The sequence below is a fragment of the Pinus tabuliformis genome, chromosome 2_2 (assembly GCF_031772625.1).
Source record: "Pinus tabuliformis cultivar Carrire ecotype Pingquan chromosome 2_2, CPIR1, whole genome shotgun sequence".
Classification (NCBI taxonomy): domain Eukaryota; kingdom Viridiplantae; phylum Streptophyta; class Pinopsida; order Pinales; family Pinaceae; genus Pinus; species Pinus tabuliformis.
This window is the reverse complement of record NC_142300.1, coordinates 284,381,875-284,401,462: the sequence shown is the minus strand read 5'-3', so window position 1 is coordinate 284,401,462 and position 19,588 is coordinate 284,381,875. Positions and strand designations below refer to the sequence as shown.

General features: G+C 34.8%; 1 pseudogene; it reads right to left on the bottom strand.

The window, feature by feature from the left end:
• LOC149192435 (putative receptor-like protein kinase At2g42960) overlaps positions 1 to 12,183 on the bottom strand; it is a 28,150-nt pseudogene extending 15,967 nt beyond the window's left edge.
• Between the last annotated feature and the right edge of the window lie 7,405 nt (positions 12,184 to 19,588).

Genomic DNA, 19,588 nt, shown 5'->3' with positions numbered 1-19,588 from the left:
CCTAAAAATAGCACCTTGAGGTGGGGAAGTTGTGCAAAATTGGCTCCTTGATTCTATGGCTCTTTCCAAATACTTGCTCGAATTGGACCTGTAGCCTATCAATTGTCTTCGCCTAGTCATATATGTGTAAATATCATATTCCATGTTTCTCTATTAAAGAAATACATATATGATCATAAGCAGACTATTAATTGGCAGGGTGTACAAGTAAAAAGTAAATTTGAAATGATTTTATGTATGTTTCTTGACTAATGATTGATGAGAAACTAATGGCATCTCTGATGATTGTGAATGTAGGTCAATCCGGACGAAGAGTTCCTAGTCGAGCCTGTGTATATTATCGATCAGAGAGGAATCATGCTATAGAAGTTATATAACACTCAGGTTAAAGTGTAGAGGAGGCACTTTATCCCAAAAGAGGCAACCTATGAGGATGAGAATCTTATGTGTCAGGCATGTCTCAATCTGTACTAAAAGGCTAGGAAGAAACACTGAGGATAGTGTTTTGCTCAGGCGGGGGAGGGGGAAGATGTAATACCCCCCAGTGAATTGTAAATATTTTAATTTACTTTTACTAAAATGACTTAGCAGACTGTGGGCCATATAGAAGGCCTTATATGAATAGGTAACAAACATAAATTTTTATTTTATTCTAAATTCATTAATAATATTAACTATGATCAACCACAAAAATTACAAAGTGAAAATATGCTAAATGAAATTTTCAAATACCAGACAGTTAGAAGGCAATTATTCATCTCCCTAAAGATAAATTATCCCAGTTAGGGAAAATGGAGCCAAGAGGGTGTGAGAGAAAAATATTGAGGCAACCTAGTGAATTGGAGCCTAGTTGGAGGAGGACCAAGAGAGGGAACTGAAAGCTCGACACCTCAGATATGACATTATTGAGGTAGGAAGGACACTTCCAGGAAAAGGAATTCTTAATCTAGTTGGCGAGTGGAATTCCTAGTTAGAATTGTGAGGTCTGTGAAACCCTAGGCATGACCTGGTGTGGTTAGATAAGCCCTAGGTGGACCTGGTCTAGTCCCTATCAAGAAAATTATTTTGGAAGTGAAACTGGCTCAACGGGAGTTCTAGTAGACAATACCTATACTCATTGGTTGGGTGGAGTAATCTTTTCTCCTTTCTGGTTTTCATGGTAGCCCATCTTATTTAAAACAAATAAGTATTTTGTGTAACTTTTGTTTTATGTTTTGTTTCCTTCCAGGTGTAAACAATTTTTTGTGGGTGTTATGTTATGATTATGTTAAATGGTAAAGGTCTTAATATGATCTGATATGGAACAAAATTGATATAACATTTAATTCTTACAGTGAGATAGATTAGTATTTAGGCTCAGTCAGATAAATACCAGCAACCCATAGATATTTCTGAGCTCTAAGTATTCGTCAAACCCTAGTGTAACATTAGACTTCAACCCATCCATAAAAATAGCCAATGAGAAATAAAAATTAGACAAGATGAAATAAATCTAAGAATAACTGCATAGAACCAATTGTTCTTCAACTTAAAAACCTCCAACAAAATGATAATTTAAATAATCACTTCCCTACCTGAATAGCACATACCTTCTTACGAAGTGGATTATGTATTCCGGTAAATTTGGCTGACTAAAGGGAGGGTAATGATTGAGAAACGTAGGTAATCCAAAATTGACGGAGTGAGTAGTTTTATAGAGCTCTTTCTATAAAAGCGAATGTGCAACTGAGACTAACTTGGTGTGGTAGGAGAGGGGTATTACCCCATAACCAACCACCCTGCCTCCATGTTGTTGAATACAACCCTAGAGGGTACGAAGCGTGGATATTTTGACACCTCAACATAACCCTAAATTGACATCATTACAATGATTGAGAATCCCAATGCTTGACGACTATCACTTCTCGAATGTTCATTAAGTACAAGGGATTTCACAACATTATGAGCACTCGCTAGGTTAGCATATGCAAAAACATTGTCAGAATATGATTTGAAAATAATTATGTAACATGTTGAACCATCGAGACTATATTAATATATCCCAAATATTTTCATCCCATGTTGTTGCATTACAAATGTGCCCATCCCAATAACAATAAAAAGGAAAATAAGACATTGTGACAAACAAGAATTAGTATGTACATGTACTGAACAATAAATATATATCTATAATCAATAATGTTAGTTGTCAATTGTTTGAGAGAAGGTAAAGAGACAAATTTTATGTGTTGACCTTATGTATACAAACTCAAATATTTAAGCATAATTGCAATCAAATTTAGGGTAAGCAAGAGGTTGCGGAACAGAGCATCAAATGCTCCAAGTTAATTTATATAAAATAATAATAATAATAATAAATCATCTGTATATGAATTAGGGATGTTACATTCAAATAATAATAATTCATAATTTAACAAAATTATATTACCAAATTTGATAAATATTAAAAAAACATTTATTAATTAGATTACTTCAAATAGTCTTAAAATCAATACAAAACACAAATTTCTAATATAAAAAATAACTCTTATATTGATAGTAAATCGGTAAACTATAAATTGCACCAGATGTTGTAAAGGAACCGTTGTAAGGTGGTAGCATAGGCAGTAACACCCTTATATGCTCATCATCCCCAAGGTAGCAACATAAGCAGGAATGCATAACTCATATAAGGGCACTAATTGCAACATATTCTTTATCATCGAATCGCCAAACCCCATGAAAGTTTGAGAATTATTATCTGAAGATGGGATGATTTGGTCATTATTTGCAACATCATTTGTGTTGCCTATAGGATCAATCATTTCTTCATCCATTGCACTCTTTTTCTCTTTAACACAAGGTTTCCTTTTACGGAGCAATGTAGAAATATTAGGATCAATGTATCATTACAAGTTTTAAATAAGATTGTTTCACCTAGAAAACCATAGATGGAGATATAACTATCCCACCAAGACTTGCATTTGGCATAATACTTTGAAATAGATTAAAGTAGCTCATTAGTGACAAAAATTTGAAAATCTCACTAGAGGAAAAACATATCTCTGGAATATAACCACTTCCACTCAAGCCAAGACCCCCGTAGAGAGATGCACAAATTTTTTACGCATGCACAAATATTTAATTTATAAGTTTACATTTTATCAGACCCGACATATTATCTTCTGAAAAAATGTCCAAGTTAGAAGTGTGGACCACCATATTGTGATCACAAGTACAACATTTTATACGCCTATTTCCATGACCACTTCATCTAAAAGTCAAAATAATAACTATGTATCATTCACTTGATCATATGCATCCATAGATTTAAGAAACATGGTCTCTTTGGGTAAGTAATTAATAACTTTAAAGTGGTTTTGGATCTACCATTATTCTATCCATCATACATAATTGTGCACCTTAATTTACTCCATGATTACTTGAACTCTATGAGATACTCATCTATTATTTGGACTTCATTTTTTAAAAGTGCATAGGCCACAATATGGTGGTTTGGAATTCTTCTCTAATGAACATGATTTTTCCCCAAATACAATAGATATAACATCCAATAACATAGCTATGGAGAGTTATTTGCTACCACATTACAGTTGACCTCCTGCTTAGATATAACAAACAAGTTGACTCTAAAAACCAAAAGAAAACCAAGTTAATATGTTACACTATTCTTTCTCCTGCACACATACAAAAACATACTCATCCAAATTTATTTTATCAACGCCTCATGATCCTGGATGTGGTCTAATGTCATGAGGTGATAATTCACCTTAAATTGGTGCCTACCTCGAAAATCAAAAGTTTTCTAATGTCACGAGGTGACAATCCACGATAAATGGGTACCTACCTTCACAACCAATGGAATAGTAAGTCCTGTATTAAACTATAAGAAAATGGTTTGGTGTTGTGTCCCTTCCACCATAACAATTCTTCTATCTCTCTTTCAAATTAAGTCAAAACCTTGAATAAGGATAACTAGTCATGAAAAATATTGATTTGTTATACCTTAGTAGATGGAAAATATGAAAAACTATATGGCATTCTGAATATGTAGTTTTTCACAATTAGTAATCATGATGTTGATATAAATCTTCCGGATGTAAACTATGTAGAGTTTTCCAAACACCAGATGTTTCTAGTGGAAACTTCACTCATCATTAGTGATAGAAAAAAGCTGTAATGAATGTGCAAGAGTGTAGGTCATAGCAGATAACAATCTTTAATGTTAGTCCTGGACTCTTGCACATTCATTACAAGTTTTGTATGTCTCTGATAATGGGTGGAGCGTCCACTCAAAACATCGGATATTTTGAAAACTCTATACATTTACATCTAGAAGATTTAGATCAACAAGAATATATGGCATTATTTTGTCAGACATCGAGTATACTGCATCACAATGCAGTAGTCATAAAAATATATTAAAATGATGTGCAAATTCATTGGTCTTCTTAGGAATATGATAATAGAAATTTCCCGAGTGATTGTAAATATGTAAAAATCAATTAGATAATTTGAAAACCCCACACCACACAAAATTTGTTAATTGAGCAGACAAATTCTATGCCCTTGCACCTAAAATTTTGCAAATAAAGTCCATGTTGCACATCAAAGAAATTTTCTGATTTCAAACAATTACACCCTCAGAATGTTTCTTATTTAATTCAATGCTAGAATTTGACCTTTTTGTATAAATCAAGGTCAAGACTCAAGCATAAAGAGATAAAATCAAAATATTGCAATCATATTAGCACTTGATTTATAATCTTGTACTTCCTAAATCAACTTCATGATTCAAAAGACACCTAAATAATCAAAAGAGTCCTCTTTAGATGAATGTAGAAATGAACAATCTACTTTCCTATAAGAAGGCTCTAAAAGCCATTAAACACACACACAAGGGCAAAAACTTTGAGCTACCTTATCACAAAGGACAAGATCCAATGTGCATCATTTTGTATCTATATTCCATGACTTTCTAAATGTTGTGCACATATATTAACAAAGGTGTATGATCTTTCACAAAGTCAATGGTTGATTTCATTATTTGTAATATTCTTGAATAAAAAAATCATTAACTCTCTAAAAAATACAATGGCGTAGCTTTTCTGCTTTACATAGACCTAATCCACGAGGCATAAATTGAAGCTTGAAACAATTATGTACATGATTGTTAGGAATTGAAAAAATTATTATGACAAATCCTTCCCATAATTCATAATGTGCATTACTAAGGGCGTATGATATGTTGATCTAGTCAGCATAATTTTACTGTAATCTCGATCAACCTTTCCATGGGGGTTGGTACATGATTGTCACCTCACACTTGTTTCTACTAGGTTATAAGATTGCAGGTTGAATTTTGTTATCTTTTGAGCTTGGTGCAGAAAGGTATAAGTTCTTTGCTTGGGAAAATGAATAAATTGACTACATAAATTGTGTTGTATTCCATGGTGCAAAATGCCCAACAATGCATTCAGAAGTTTGAGAAAACAATACCAGCTCCCTTATACAAAATCCATATAGTGCAACAAAATTTTGACTATCTTCCATGTAACATATATGTGGGAGACAACAAAGTATGCAATGAGAATTTTTTTTTTCCTATGAAAAATTAACAAAAAGAAAAAAGCCTTGGAAATCGATAAAAGAATCATGCATGAGATCAATGTTCAAATACCCTGCGCCTTTTTCTCTCCCTAGTATTTTCTTGCTACAGTATATGTCTTCTTTATGATTCCACATCTCAAGAAGTTGAACCTTCTGTTATAATTTTATAGGCTACCCCACCTTAACCACCAAGTATTTTGTTTCTGGCATAGTTGGCTCTACCTCTTCGATCTTGTAAATAGGTCAAGGTTTAGAAATTTTTCTCTATTCTCTCATCATATAAGCTAAAAGGTTAGATTCCCACCTCTGGCCATGAAGACAAGCCAAAGAAAAGGTAAAATGGCACTTGAGATAAATTATAGATATCTTTAGACCTATCTCATGGAAAGGAAACTCATCTTCTTCAAGCATGCGCACCACATGTCCCATCCTAGGTCTTTTCTCATAATCTAGGTCTTTTCTCGGAATTTGGATGGCACATATTAGGGCAACCAAAAGTGCCCTCTTCAAATCACATGTAGATGGTTTCATTTCCATATTTGGGTCTACAACGTCTTTTGAGTGTTTACTTCCTATCATCATCTTTAGTCATTCTACAAGGTTCACCTGTACCATAAACCATACAACTAACTAAAAAAAAGTCAATCTTTTGGAATTTTGTGTATCCAAAACCTAAAGACACACCCTTAACATAGAAACTAAATCAACATGCATGTTTAAAAGAGTTTTTGTGAACTCGCCTCGCCTGTAGGCTGATCGTATTCAGTTGGTTCTCTACCTATGATAGTTTCAAGGAGAAGGATTCCAAAACTGTAAATATCACTTCTTTCATTCAATAATCCTAAAATTGCGTACTCTCGGGAAAAATACCTGAAAATTCCATCACACCAACAAAATATAGAGTCATTTTTTAAAGTTTTTAAAAGCTTTGTCCCAAACTACATAATTAGGAAACACTTCACCAATGTGGAAACAAATGAAGAATTAAGCATTCCATAATTTTAAGCATTAAAAATTAACACTTTTAACTTCCAAGATTATCTCACTTTTATGTTTCAAATAACCATTAGACAATTATACACACAATATTTCTAGTCATGTCAATAAGACCAACTTGACTAGCAATTTATTGCATGATATATAAGTGCCAATAGAGAATAACTGCAGTATTTGGAAACCAAATTGAGAAATGAACATGGATATCCCATTTTGATGCACAAATCCAAAAGCTTAAATTTATCCCATAACTAGATGTCAAAGATAAACCAGATAGAAGTAATAACATGTAAACACCAATTAGATCTACATTGTTCAAGGTACAGGTCATGATATAGGTGTTTACACACATACCCATGAATAAGATAGTCATAATTGCCAGTAGGTATGACCTCACCAAAATAAAAATTTTGTAACACCTAAAAATGTTCTACTAGTGGTCTGGAGGAAATATGAAATGTAATAAACAATGATATTTACCATTTACTACTATGTGTAAATTTTATATGTAGTGAATGCCACATAGAAGTATGGATCTCCTCACAAGGAAATTCTAATAAAGATGAAATTCCACATGAAAGAATTGCAAGTTATAAATGTTAGAGATTGAATAACAATACCCAGACTAGAGATGAGCCATGCATATATTTTATAGCATTAGGTTTCCAATTTTCCAACTGTACTTTCTAAAGTGGCCATTCCCAAAGGTTTCCTTGAACATGCAACAAAAAGAAAATTCCATGAGTACCAAATGGTTGTGGAAATATTTTATCTGAGAGAGAGAGAGAGAGAGAATGCCCAAAAGTGCCCATTACTCTAGTTTTATTGTGGTTCTTTTCTGATCTAAGAAACTTTGCTAATCCAAAATATGAGAGCTTTCCATTGAAATCGTTATCAATTAAGATGTTGTTGGCCTTGATGTCCCTGTGAACAACCTTAGTTCAACCGCCTCATGTAGATATACAAGCCAGCAATTTAAGAAACAACCAGTGAATTAATGTTTCCAACAATTCATTGAAAAATATGTTTGCTTGAAAACCTACAATGCAATGTAATTTTATTCATAAAAAAAACTCAATGTGCAGTGCATAATACTAGTCAACATTGTGTCGTGTACTTTTACCAATTAAAATTTGTTAAGAAATCTTACAACTAAAGATATCGTAAAGAAAGTAATGCAAAAAGGATGGCAAATTACTTATGCCTTTGTAGTTCGAAGTATAACTTTCATAGGGGCCTCCCAAGTCAGAAAACTTGGTTGTCTCATAGTTCCATGAATCCATTTCTCTAAATTACCATTATTAACATACTCATGTAGTAGCATTCTACAAAAAATAACTTCTCTTCAAAAACTAGGATTTGATACAGAGTACCAAAAGGAAAGGAAAGGAAAATTATGACTAGTGATGTCAAATTGACTAAAAATAATACCAAGTTGATGAAAGATTGACTAAACTGAGAGGTGGGGGGGTGAATTAGTTTAGTACATTCATGGACATTAATTTATTTTCTTTAAAATTCATTAATTGAACTTTTAAATGGGAATCCTAACACATAATGACCAACATATTGAATATGTGAATAACAAGTAATAAGCAAACCATAACATCATAATAGATCATAAAAGCAAGCACATATGGACACCAGATATAAGTGGAAACCCATAAAGGGAGAAAATCACAATTTTCTTATTGTTGTGATGCAAAGGCAAACTCCTACTCCCTTATTAAATCTAATTTTTTGTAGGCTCCAACCTACAAGAGGTTGATACCTCAATTTTCTGTAAGCTACAACATGCAAGGAAGCTCCAACTACCATATGTTTTATGCAAGCTACAACCCTCAGGAGTCTCCTACCTCAACAGGCTCCAATCTGATATTTATCAGGCCACAACTTGAAAGAATACCTCAATCCCCTCATGCAAAATGAAAACAATATGCATGTTTATCTGGTCTATAGTTCTGCATATCTCCATCTCTGACTCAGATTCTTCATCTCCTTAAATATGCATCACATCTGCTCTATATGTGCAAGGTAACTAATGCATAACTTCTTAATCAACTCTCACAGTCTCTAATACTCTAACCCCCAGCTCTCCAACATTGCACAAATTTATGAATGAACTTTGATGGTTGTTCATTTTCCCACATAAGAATATGAAGTGAACATGTTTGACTATTTTCCTTCCACTCATTCGTTTCCAAACTCTTCAAATTTTGAATATTAGAACAAAAAAAAAATGCTCCACCCAATATTATTTTCATCCATATGTAATGATTAAATTCATCAACATAATCCAAACATCATGTAACATTATAGGAATAACATATGATTATATAATTGAGCGTTCATTCCTCATGATAAATAACAAAATGTTCCATTAATGCATCATGATAGTCTCTGCAACATCTTTTCCTTTTCCTTGGACTTGCATCACAACATCTTCATGTCATTACTCAGCAATATTGCCTTTGCCCTCATGGATTTTGGCCTTGCATCACAACAATTTTCTCCAACAAACTAGTCTTCAAATCAGCCTTATACACAACACATGCAAGCATCAATGTTCTTCCAAGCCATAAAGGTATTTTTTACTCCTTTGTTCTGTTATCATCAAGCATACCAAGCATAACTTGCTTCTTTGCAACTATAACAACATATGCAACATCTAACATACCTATCTTCTCCTTTGCATACCTTGTTTCTCCTACAATACACAATTCCTTTAATACGATGTACACACAATGCCATATCTATGTTTTATTACTACTGCTCCTTTGTTGATCTTCTTGCTGCTCAATGACACATCTTTTTTTTGTTGTTTTTGCTCGTTTGCCACTCTTTTTCTTCTCTTCTTTGCTACTTTTCTAGTGTTCCTTGTTGTTGCTCCTTTTCCTTTGTTGTTGTTGTTCCTTTGCTACTCTTTTGTTGCTCTTGTTACTTTGTTGTTGCTACTTTTCCATCAATGGCAACAGTTCCATCACAAGTTCTCAAGAAATATTTACTTCTGCAGAGAATGATAGGATATGAACATAACTAACTTCATGTAAGCTACATTTATGAGAAGATAAGGTAAACTATTCTATTGTATTGAAAAATTTACGTGTGAGTTCCTTCCACGCATAATCCAAGGAGTCGTACTAGATTTTTGTGTCGCACGTGACTTATGGCCTCAACTTCTGCCCTGAACTCCTTTTCTGGTTGTCCTCCAGATCACGTCAAAGATATTCAAATATTGATAAAAACCCATAAAACAAGTACATAATTATGCTAGACAAAACAAATAAAGAAATCTGAAATAAGAATAAAAAACTATAGGCTAACTTAGAGAGTGAAACCTGCAAATTGTTGAAAATGTTTTTAACTGCAATCATGCAAATTTTATATGTAGCAAGTTCAACATAGAAGTATGGATCTCCTCACAAGGAAATTCCAATATAGATGAAATTCCACATGAAATAACTACAAGTTATAAATCTTAGAGATTGAATAATAATACCCAAACGAGAGATGAGCCATGCACATATTTTATAGCATTAGATTGGAAAGGAGAACCGAGTATTCCAAGTTTCCAACTATACTTTATAAAGTGGGAATTCCCAAAGGTTTCCCTAAACATGCAACAAAAATAAAATTCCATGTGTACCAAAACGATTGTGGAAATATTTTGAGAGACAGTACCCAAAAGTGCCCATTACTCTAATTGTAATGTGGCTCTTTTTCTAATCTAAGAAATTTTGCTAATCCAAAATCTGAGAGCTTGCCATTGAACTCATTATCAATTAAGATATTGATTTCCTTGATGCCCCTGTGAACAAACTTTGCTTCAACCACCTCATGTAGATATGCAAGCGAGCAATTTAAAAAACAATCAGTCAATTAATATTTCCAACAATTCATTGAAAAAGATCACTGCCTAAAAACATATAACGCAATAAAATTCTATTCATAAAAAAAATCAATGTGCAGTATATAATGCTAGTCAACATTGTGCTATGTACTTTTACCAATTAAAATTTGTTAAGAAATCTAACAACTAAAGGTATAGTAAAGAAAGCAATGCAAGAAGGCATGCAAATTACTTACGCATTTGAAGTTCCAAGTGTAACCTTCATGTGGGCCTCCCAAGTCAGAAAAAACATGTTTTCTCATAGCTCTATGAAGCCATTGCTCTAAATTAGCATTATTAACATACTCATATAGTAGCATTCTGCAAAAAAACACTTCTCTTCAAAAACTAGGATTTGATACAGAGTACCAAAAGGACAGGAAAGGAAATGTATGACTAGTGATGTAAAATTGACTAAAAATAATACCAAGTTGATGAAATCTTGGCTAAACTGAGAGCGGGGTGGGGGGTGGGATTGGGCGGTGAATTAGTTTAGTACTTTCATGGACATTAATTTATTTTCTTTAAAACTCACTAACTAAACTTTTAAATGAGCATCTTAACACATAATGGCCAACATATTGAATATGTGAACAACAAGTAATAAGAAAACCCTTACATCACAGTAGCACATAAAATCAAGCCCATATGTACACCAAATATAAGTGGAAAACCATAAAGGGAGAAAATCACAATTTTTGTATTGTTGTGATGCAAAGGCAAGCTCCTACTCCCTTATTTCACAATTTTTGTATTGTTGTGATGCAAAGGCAAGCTCCTACTCCCTTATTACATCTGATTTTCTATACTTCAACCTACAAGGTGTTGATACCTCAATTTTCTGCAAGATACAACATGCAAGGAAGTTCTAACTCCCATACGTTTTTTGTAGGCTACAACCCTCAAGAGGCTCCTACCTCAATAGGCTCCAACTTGATATTTGCAACCACAACTTGAAAGGACACCCCAATCCCTCATGAAAAATGAAAACAATATGTTGGTTTACCTGGTCTATAGTTCTGCATATCTCCATCTCTGATTCAGATTCTTCTTCTCCTTAAATCTGCATCACATCTTCTCTATATGTGCCAGGTAACTAATGCATAGCTTCTCAATCAGTTCTCACATTCTCTAATACTCTAACCCCCATATCTCTAGCCTTGTACGAATTTATAAATGAACTTTGATGGTTGCTTTTGTTCCCACATAAGAATATGAAGTGAACATGCTTGACTCTTTGCCTTGCACTCATTCGTTTCCAAACTCTTCATATTTTGAATATTAGAACACAAAAATAAATGCTCCACCCAATATTATTTTCATCCACGTGTAATGATTAAATTCATCAACATAATGCCAACATCATGTAACATTATAGGAATAACATATGATTATATAATTGAGCATTCTTTCTCATGATCAGTAACAAAATTTACCATTAATGCATCACAATAATCTCTGCAACATATTTTCCTTTGCCTTGGACTTGCATCACAACATATTCATGTCATTGTCTTACCAGCCTTTCCTTTGCTATCATGGAGTTTTGCTTGCATCACAACAATTTTCTCCAACGAACCAATCTTCAAATTAGTCGTATACACAACACATGCAAGCATCGATGTTATGCCAAGCCATGAAGATATTTGTTGCTCCTTTGTTCTGTCGTCATCAAGCATACCAAGCATAACTTGTTACTTTGCAACTATAACAACATATGCAACATCTAACATATGTATCTTCTCCTTTTCATACCTTGTTTCTCCTACAATGCACAATCCCTTTAATACAATGTACACACAATGCCATATCTATGTTTTGTTACTACTACTCCTTTGTTGATCTTCTTGCTTCTCAATGACATATCTTTGTTTTGTTGTTGTTGCTAATTTGTTTCTCTTTTGTTGCTCTTCTTTTATGCTTTTCTAGTGTTCCTTGTTGTTGCTCCTTTTCGTTTGTTGTTGTTGTTCCTTTGCTACTCTTTTTCTGCCCTTGTTACTTTGTTGCTGCTCCTTTGCCATCAATGACAACAATGCCATCATAAGTTCTCAAGAAATATTTACTTCTGCAGAGAATGATAGGAGATGAACATAACTAACTTCATGTAAGCTACATCTATGAGAAGATAAGAGAAATTAATCTATTATATTAATAAATTTACTTGTGAGTTCCTTCCACACAGAATCCAAGGAGTCGTACTACATGTGACCTATGGCTTCAACGTCTGCCCTGGACTCCTTTTCTACTTGTCCTCTATATCACATCAAATATATTAAAAGATTGAGAAAAAACCATACAACAAGTACATGATTATGCTAGACAAAACAAATAAAAGCAAGTAAAGAAATCTGAAATGAGAATAAAAAACTACAGGCTAACTTTGAGAGTGAAACCTAAAAATTGTTGTAAAAAAGGTTATTAACTACAATCATGCAAATTTTATACGTAGCAAGTGCCACATAGAAGTATGGATCTCCTCACAAGGAAATTCCAATATAGATGGAAATAACTACAAGTTATAAGTCTCAGAGATTGAATAATAATACCCAGACTAGAGATGAGCCATGCATATATTTTATAACATTAGGTAGGCAAGGAGAACAGAGGATTCCAAGTTTCCAACTATACTTTCTAAAGTGGGAATTACCAAAGGTTTCCATGAAAATGCAACAAAAATAAAATTCCATGTGTACCAAAACAATTGTGGAAATATTTTTGGAGACAGTACACAAAAGTGCTTGTTACTCTAGTTGTGATGTGGCTCTTTTCTGATCTAAGAAACTATGCTAATCCAAAATCTGAGAGCTTTCCATTGAACTCGTTATCAATTAAGATGTTTTTCCCCATAATGTCCCTATGAACAACCTTTGGTTCAACTGCCTCATGTAGATACGCAAGCCTACAATTTAAAAAACAATCAGTCAATTAATATTTCCAACAATTCATTGAAAAAGATCATTGCATGAAAATCTACAATGTAGTGAAATTTTATTCACAAAAAAATCAATGTGCGGCATATAATTCTAGTCAACATTATGACGTGTACTTCTACCAATTAAAATTTGTTAATAAATCTAACAACTAAAGGTATAGTAAAGAAAGCAATGCAAGAAGGCAGGCAAATTACTTGCGAATTTGCAGTTCCAAGTGTAAACTTCATGCGGGCCTCCCAAGTCAATAAAACTTATTGTCTCATAGCTCCATGAAGCCATTGCTCTAAATTAGCATTATTAAAATACTCATATAGTAGCATTATGCAAAAAAATCACTTCTCTTCAAAAACTAGGACTTGATACAAAGTACCAAAAGGAAAGGAAAGGAAAATTATGACTAGTGATGCCAATTGACTAAAAATAATACCAAGTTCTCAAGAAAGATTTAATTCTGCTCGACTAAGCAAATCACTAAACTCAATGCAAGCAATCAAATAGGATCATAAATCAACATCTACATTGAAATCAATGCACCTAGTGCTAGAAATAAAATAGGATTAGGAATCAACATCTACAATGAAATCAATGCATCTAATGCAAGCAATCAAATAGGATTAAAAATTAACATCTTCACTAAAATAAATGCATCTAGTGCAAGCAATCAAATATAATTAGAAATCAACATCTACACTGAAGTCAATGTGTTTAGTGCAAGCAATCAAATCCTACAGATTGATCTCATTCTTGACTAGATTGACAAATTGTAAATTCTGGAAATTTGAGTTACATGAATGAAGCAAACTATTTGATTTCGTTAATTTCCCAAATTTTAAAAATATTTTTAAATGAAGAATTGAATTACATGGAAACAGAAGGATCAATGGGTTATGATATTTTAACAAATGTGATTAGTTAGCATTGTTATAGCTTACATGTTATAAGTTTTAAAATATTTTTTTGACATCTTTCCTAGTTGAATTTATTGAACATAACTAACTTCATGTAAGCTACATCTATGAGAAGTGAAGGGAAATTAATCTATTGTATTGTAAAATTTACATGTGAGTTCCTTCCTTCCATGTATAATCCAAGGAGACATACTAGATTTTTGTGTCACATGTGACCTATGGCCTCAACTTCTGCCCTAAACTCCTTTTTTGCTTGCCCTTTAGATCACATCATAGATATTCAAAGATTGAGAAAAACCCATATAACAAGTACATAATTCTTCTAGACAAAACAAATAAAAGCAAGTAAAGAAAATTGGAATAAGAATAAAAAAATATAGGCCAACTTAGAGAGTGAAACCTACAAATTTTTGAAAAGTTTTTTAACTACAATCGACCCTTGTAGACAACCCCATATCCACCCTTACATATCTGTAACAACCCTGGTCAATCCATGTAATAAATTTCATAAAGGAAAAATAAGACCTTATTGGGACATGTATTCCAAGCTGAATGTTGGGAAAAAAAATAGTGATGGGGATCACTTATGATTAATTAATGGCCATGGAAATTGGCAAAGGCAATGGTTAAGGCTTTGGAAAGACAAAGTAGAATTAATTGACAATTTATTTATGAAAATAATGGAAATTAGGAGATAAGGAAGGTGAAATGTCACAGGTTGCATGTGAGGAGGAAAACAAAGGAAAATAATGGAAATTGAAGAAAATAGAGGCTTCATTAATAAAAAGGATTATGAGGATCAGTTGACAGAATTTATTCAGTTGGTTTTTGGAGCTCTCTCTCTATTCTCTCTCTCTCATACTCTTGTACATTAGAGTTTTATTGGAGCACTCTTGGGGGAGTGTGGAATACTTGGGATTTGGAGCAAGAAGGCAAAAAAAAACTAGGAAAACACAAGAGGACATCGGGATCAATAACTAGAACGAGTTTGGCTTGCACGTATCAAGTTCTGTGTATGATTTCCTTGCTAGTTTTGGCATACATGGCATATGCATGTGGTTATTTGGTTATGATATGTCATTGGCATGGAGGATTTCCTGGATTGGCAATGGTTTTTCCTAGCCTTTCCATTTCATGAATAGTCCTGGTGTTGTGGGTTTTACTTCTTCTTTTTTTTGTTGGTTTTCATATTCCTTTGGTTGTGGGTTGAGTTATTAATTCCTAGATCCTTGGTTGGACAAACACTCTGGAAGCCTTGTAACAACTTGGGTTGAGTTATTAGTCATAGATCCTTGGTTGGACAAACACTTTGGAACCCTTGGTGGGTTGAGTTACTAGTCCTGGAGCCTTGGTTGGACAAATGCTCTGGAGCCCAGCAGCAATTGTGGGTTGAGTTACTAGTCCTGGAAGCCTTGGTTGGAACATATTCTTTGGAGCCCTGGACAGTTTCGGTGGAAAAAAATATGGTGATGATTAGTGATGTCTGACCGTGAGGTAGAATCATTAGTTGATGGTTGAGGTGTTTTGGCTTCTAAAAGCCTTAGTTGGAACAAATTCTGTGGAGCCCTGGAGAGCTTGGGTGGAAACCAATCTGGTGATGATTAGTGATGTCCAACTGTGAGGTGGAATCATTGGTTGATGGTTAAGGTGGCTTGGCTTCTGGAATCCCTGGTTCTGTTTGGTTGGACTGGTTTCATGAGATCCCACATTCATGCTTGGAATATGGACGGGGTTGATTAGCTGAAAGAGATATTTAGCTTAGCCCAATCTATGGTTGGGTGGTTCATGGAAGTCCCATACCTAATCGGCCTTTGTATTCATTAATAAGAGCTCCTTCTCCTTGGTATTTTATGTGTAAATGTATTGTTCCATATGTGGTTTTTATGGCTGTCATATCCTTGTTATTTATGTTGGTTATATGTTGGTTATGAGTAAGTTTTATGACGGTGATGATGTTTGGCTCTCATCATGTTTTGATTAATAAATGAATGACAATGGATATATGACCTAATAGATAATAGTGCAGCTATTGTGAAAAGGCATCAATGCTTCTTAGTGATTCACAGATAAGTATGAGACCCCTATGCTCAGATCTATTGTTATGACTTGTAGATTGTATATTTGTGGTATGTTTGACGAAATTCCTGTCATGGCTAGTGGGGGTCCAGTCAATTCCTTGATCATGTTTGTTATCAAAAGCATTGTCTTTGTGTCTTTTATGAGTTTTGGAAGGTTCATGGAGTTCTGGGCAATGACTGGGTCCTAGCCCTGAAAAATAGCCTTAAATCGCGCAGTCGCTCGCATAGCACTAGCAGAAAAAAGCTACAATCACACTTAGGCAGGCTCATGGAACCGACTTGAGTCTCTGAGTCACGTGGAGGGCTTGGAAAGGGAGTGATTGGGGCTCTAGTTCAGAAAAAAGGTAAGTTTTCTCAAGGGTTTGTCACCTAAAAGAGTTGGTTAGCTCCTAGAGGTTTTCTAGCATGTGTGCAAGGTCAAATTGGTCTTTTCATGTCGGTTCCACTTCCTTAACGGTACTTGGGGAGTTGAATCATATCATGGTAACTCTTCGCCACATGTTTACCTCGATGGACCGGTTAGCTTGGGTGAATGTGGGAGGAGGGTGTTACACTATCACTTTCTCCTTTACCAACGTTTGAACCCAAGACAAATCTGGTTCTTCATAATTGTGGGGACCAAATGAGGCCAAATTTCTTAATTTTCTCAACTCTTCTCCTTGAACTCCCCAGTCAAATTTACCTATAGGAGATCGTCAATCATACCATGAATTGGGATTCACATTAGCTCCCAATTCAAGAGAACTATGGCTTTGTTTTTCCCTTTGAACAAAAGCACCAAGCCTTCAATCTATGGTTGTAGGCATAACCGATGATAAGGGAGACCAACATGTATTATCGTGTTCCACATCCACACAACGATGTGACATTCTACTAGGGGAGCCTAACCTATATGAGGAAGATTGGAAAGGTGATTGCATCAAAGAATGACCGAGGCTCTGAAGTTCTATTGCAACCTACTACATCTATGTAATTCCCTGCAAAAAATCTTGTGTATTTACAAGAGGTAGCATATGGTTTTGAATCTGCATATATGCCTGGGAATTTTTATGAGCTTGGATTTGGGGACTCATCTAAGAAAAGATGGAAGGTTTCAAGAATTTCTACTCTAGGAGATGTTACCTCGGAGGCAAATAAGTCCTCAAGATTCGTTGGAGAAATAGTATTGATCCCATGACTCTTGTATTTTCTGAACCTTGTTGTGGTGTTCCCATCGCTAGATATAACAACAACAACAACATTCATCATGCCTTGTGTGGAGAGTGGAGAAAAATCATTGAAAAGTTTCCCTTCGAAGTCTAAAATTCGAGGAGAATCCTCAACAAGCATGTCTTTGGGTACTTATCATCGGTTAAAAGGGTTGTGTACCTCAAATATGCCATGAACCCTTTTGTCAAATCATAGTACCACCCTGGTCATTTAAAATGAGAAAAACATGATGAATAAAATGGTTGAGCATGAGATAGAATTTGTCTAGGTGTGGATGATCAATTCCACTCCATTCGTGTACCATGGTTAAGAGAAACACCTGGAAGTAGTGTCGAGCGAGCACGAGGTCGAGGGTTCGAATCAGAGAGGAAAGCTTTTCGATATGTTGAGCCACTTGGTGCTTGTCGGCATGCCAGACACAGTAGAAGAGAGCCTTTCAGATCTTCTTGAAGTCGAGATAAAAAACGTGGGTCTGAGCTTCGAGCCATATCCTGAGAAGCTTGACTATTGTGTCACAAGTCTTGTCTTCGGCCGCTTTTTCCATTATCCCACAGTGAATGCGAGATTTTGTAACTAATTAATACCAGTGCAATCAATCCGATGGCCCAAGCTATTTCGATTGTCTAACACCCAAATCAAAGGAAGACGAAGGCGCATGTGACATGGGAAGGGAGTTCTTCTCAAAGGGAACGCCTTACGACGTAATTAAAATTCACTAGCCTAGATTCATCTTAACTCTAGATCCACCAAGCGAGGGGAGGGATCAAATCTCTCTCTTGAGGTGCAAACCTCTTTTAGAGTAAAAAGAGATTTGATCCCTCTCATCCCTTGGTAGATGGGAGGTAGATGAATCTAGGCTCGTTAATTTTCACATAGATAAAATTTACCTCAAACAAAAACATTTTAACTATAATATCAATCTACATAATTTATGTATATGAAATACTTATTAATTTTTAATTGGATAAATTTTAACTGGTACAAAAGCATTTTGACTCTCATATCAATTTACTTGGTTTATATATTAGAAATGTTTATTGTTTTTAATTTTAAGAAAGTTTAAATCACACAAAACATTTTTTTTTTGTAAATTTGATAGTACCTTTCTATTTCATCATAGAAAAGGTAGATTACATCCAGATCCAAAAGGTTAGGTGGCCTCAACCTGACCAGAGGGAAACCAGGTCTGTTGGCCACCTAACAACATGATAAGCCATCCAATAACAAAATGTAATAAGTCTGATCATCCATGCCAAATAAGTTTGGTTGTCTTTAAACTTTCTTGACTCTAAATAACTTAAAGCATCGCTATAAACATACTGAACTATACTAAACTTCTGCATAAAAAAAAAGGATTGAAAGACCAACCTCAAGCTAATCATCTTCTGCTGACTCAACTGGAGTAGGGTCTTTGGCGCTAGATCCAGGGAGCTCAATTTGAGGGATGCACAAAATGTGCTGCTCAATTTGACTAAGTCATCCATTCTACTGCTGCAATTAAAACTAAATTTTTTGAAATTCTTTACTATAGTCACGGAACCCATGAGTGGTCGTCGCCACCCTAGCCAAGATTTGTTGAAGAGCTTTAGCCAGCGGGCTCTTCATTAACCAATACAGGTGGAGTGTTTGCTTAAATTGGGTAGTCCAACCCTAGGTATGCCCAGGGTCCAACACTAATGTTTGTCAGTCTTCCAAATCAATATCCATGAGCCCTACTTTCTGATTTAACTCTTCCTCCCATTCCTCTACCAACTGGCGAACCTAAGCCGAGGTGCCTTCATGGTAAGTCATTGCTGCCTCATTGATAATTGAAGAAACTGATTTCCAGACGTGACTCCAACCCCTAAAGGAGCTGGGTCGGTTGCCCCCTAGGGAATTCCTTTAACTCTTATGGTGACCACCCAAGCCTTGGGTAGCCTTACCCTTGCTAGAGGCGGAGCGAGCCATCGTCCAATGATACCTGAA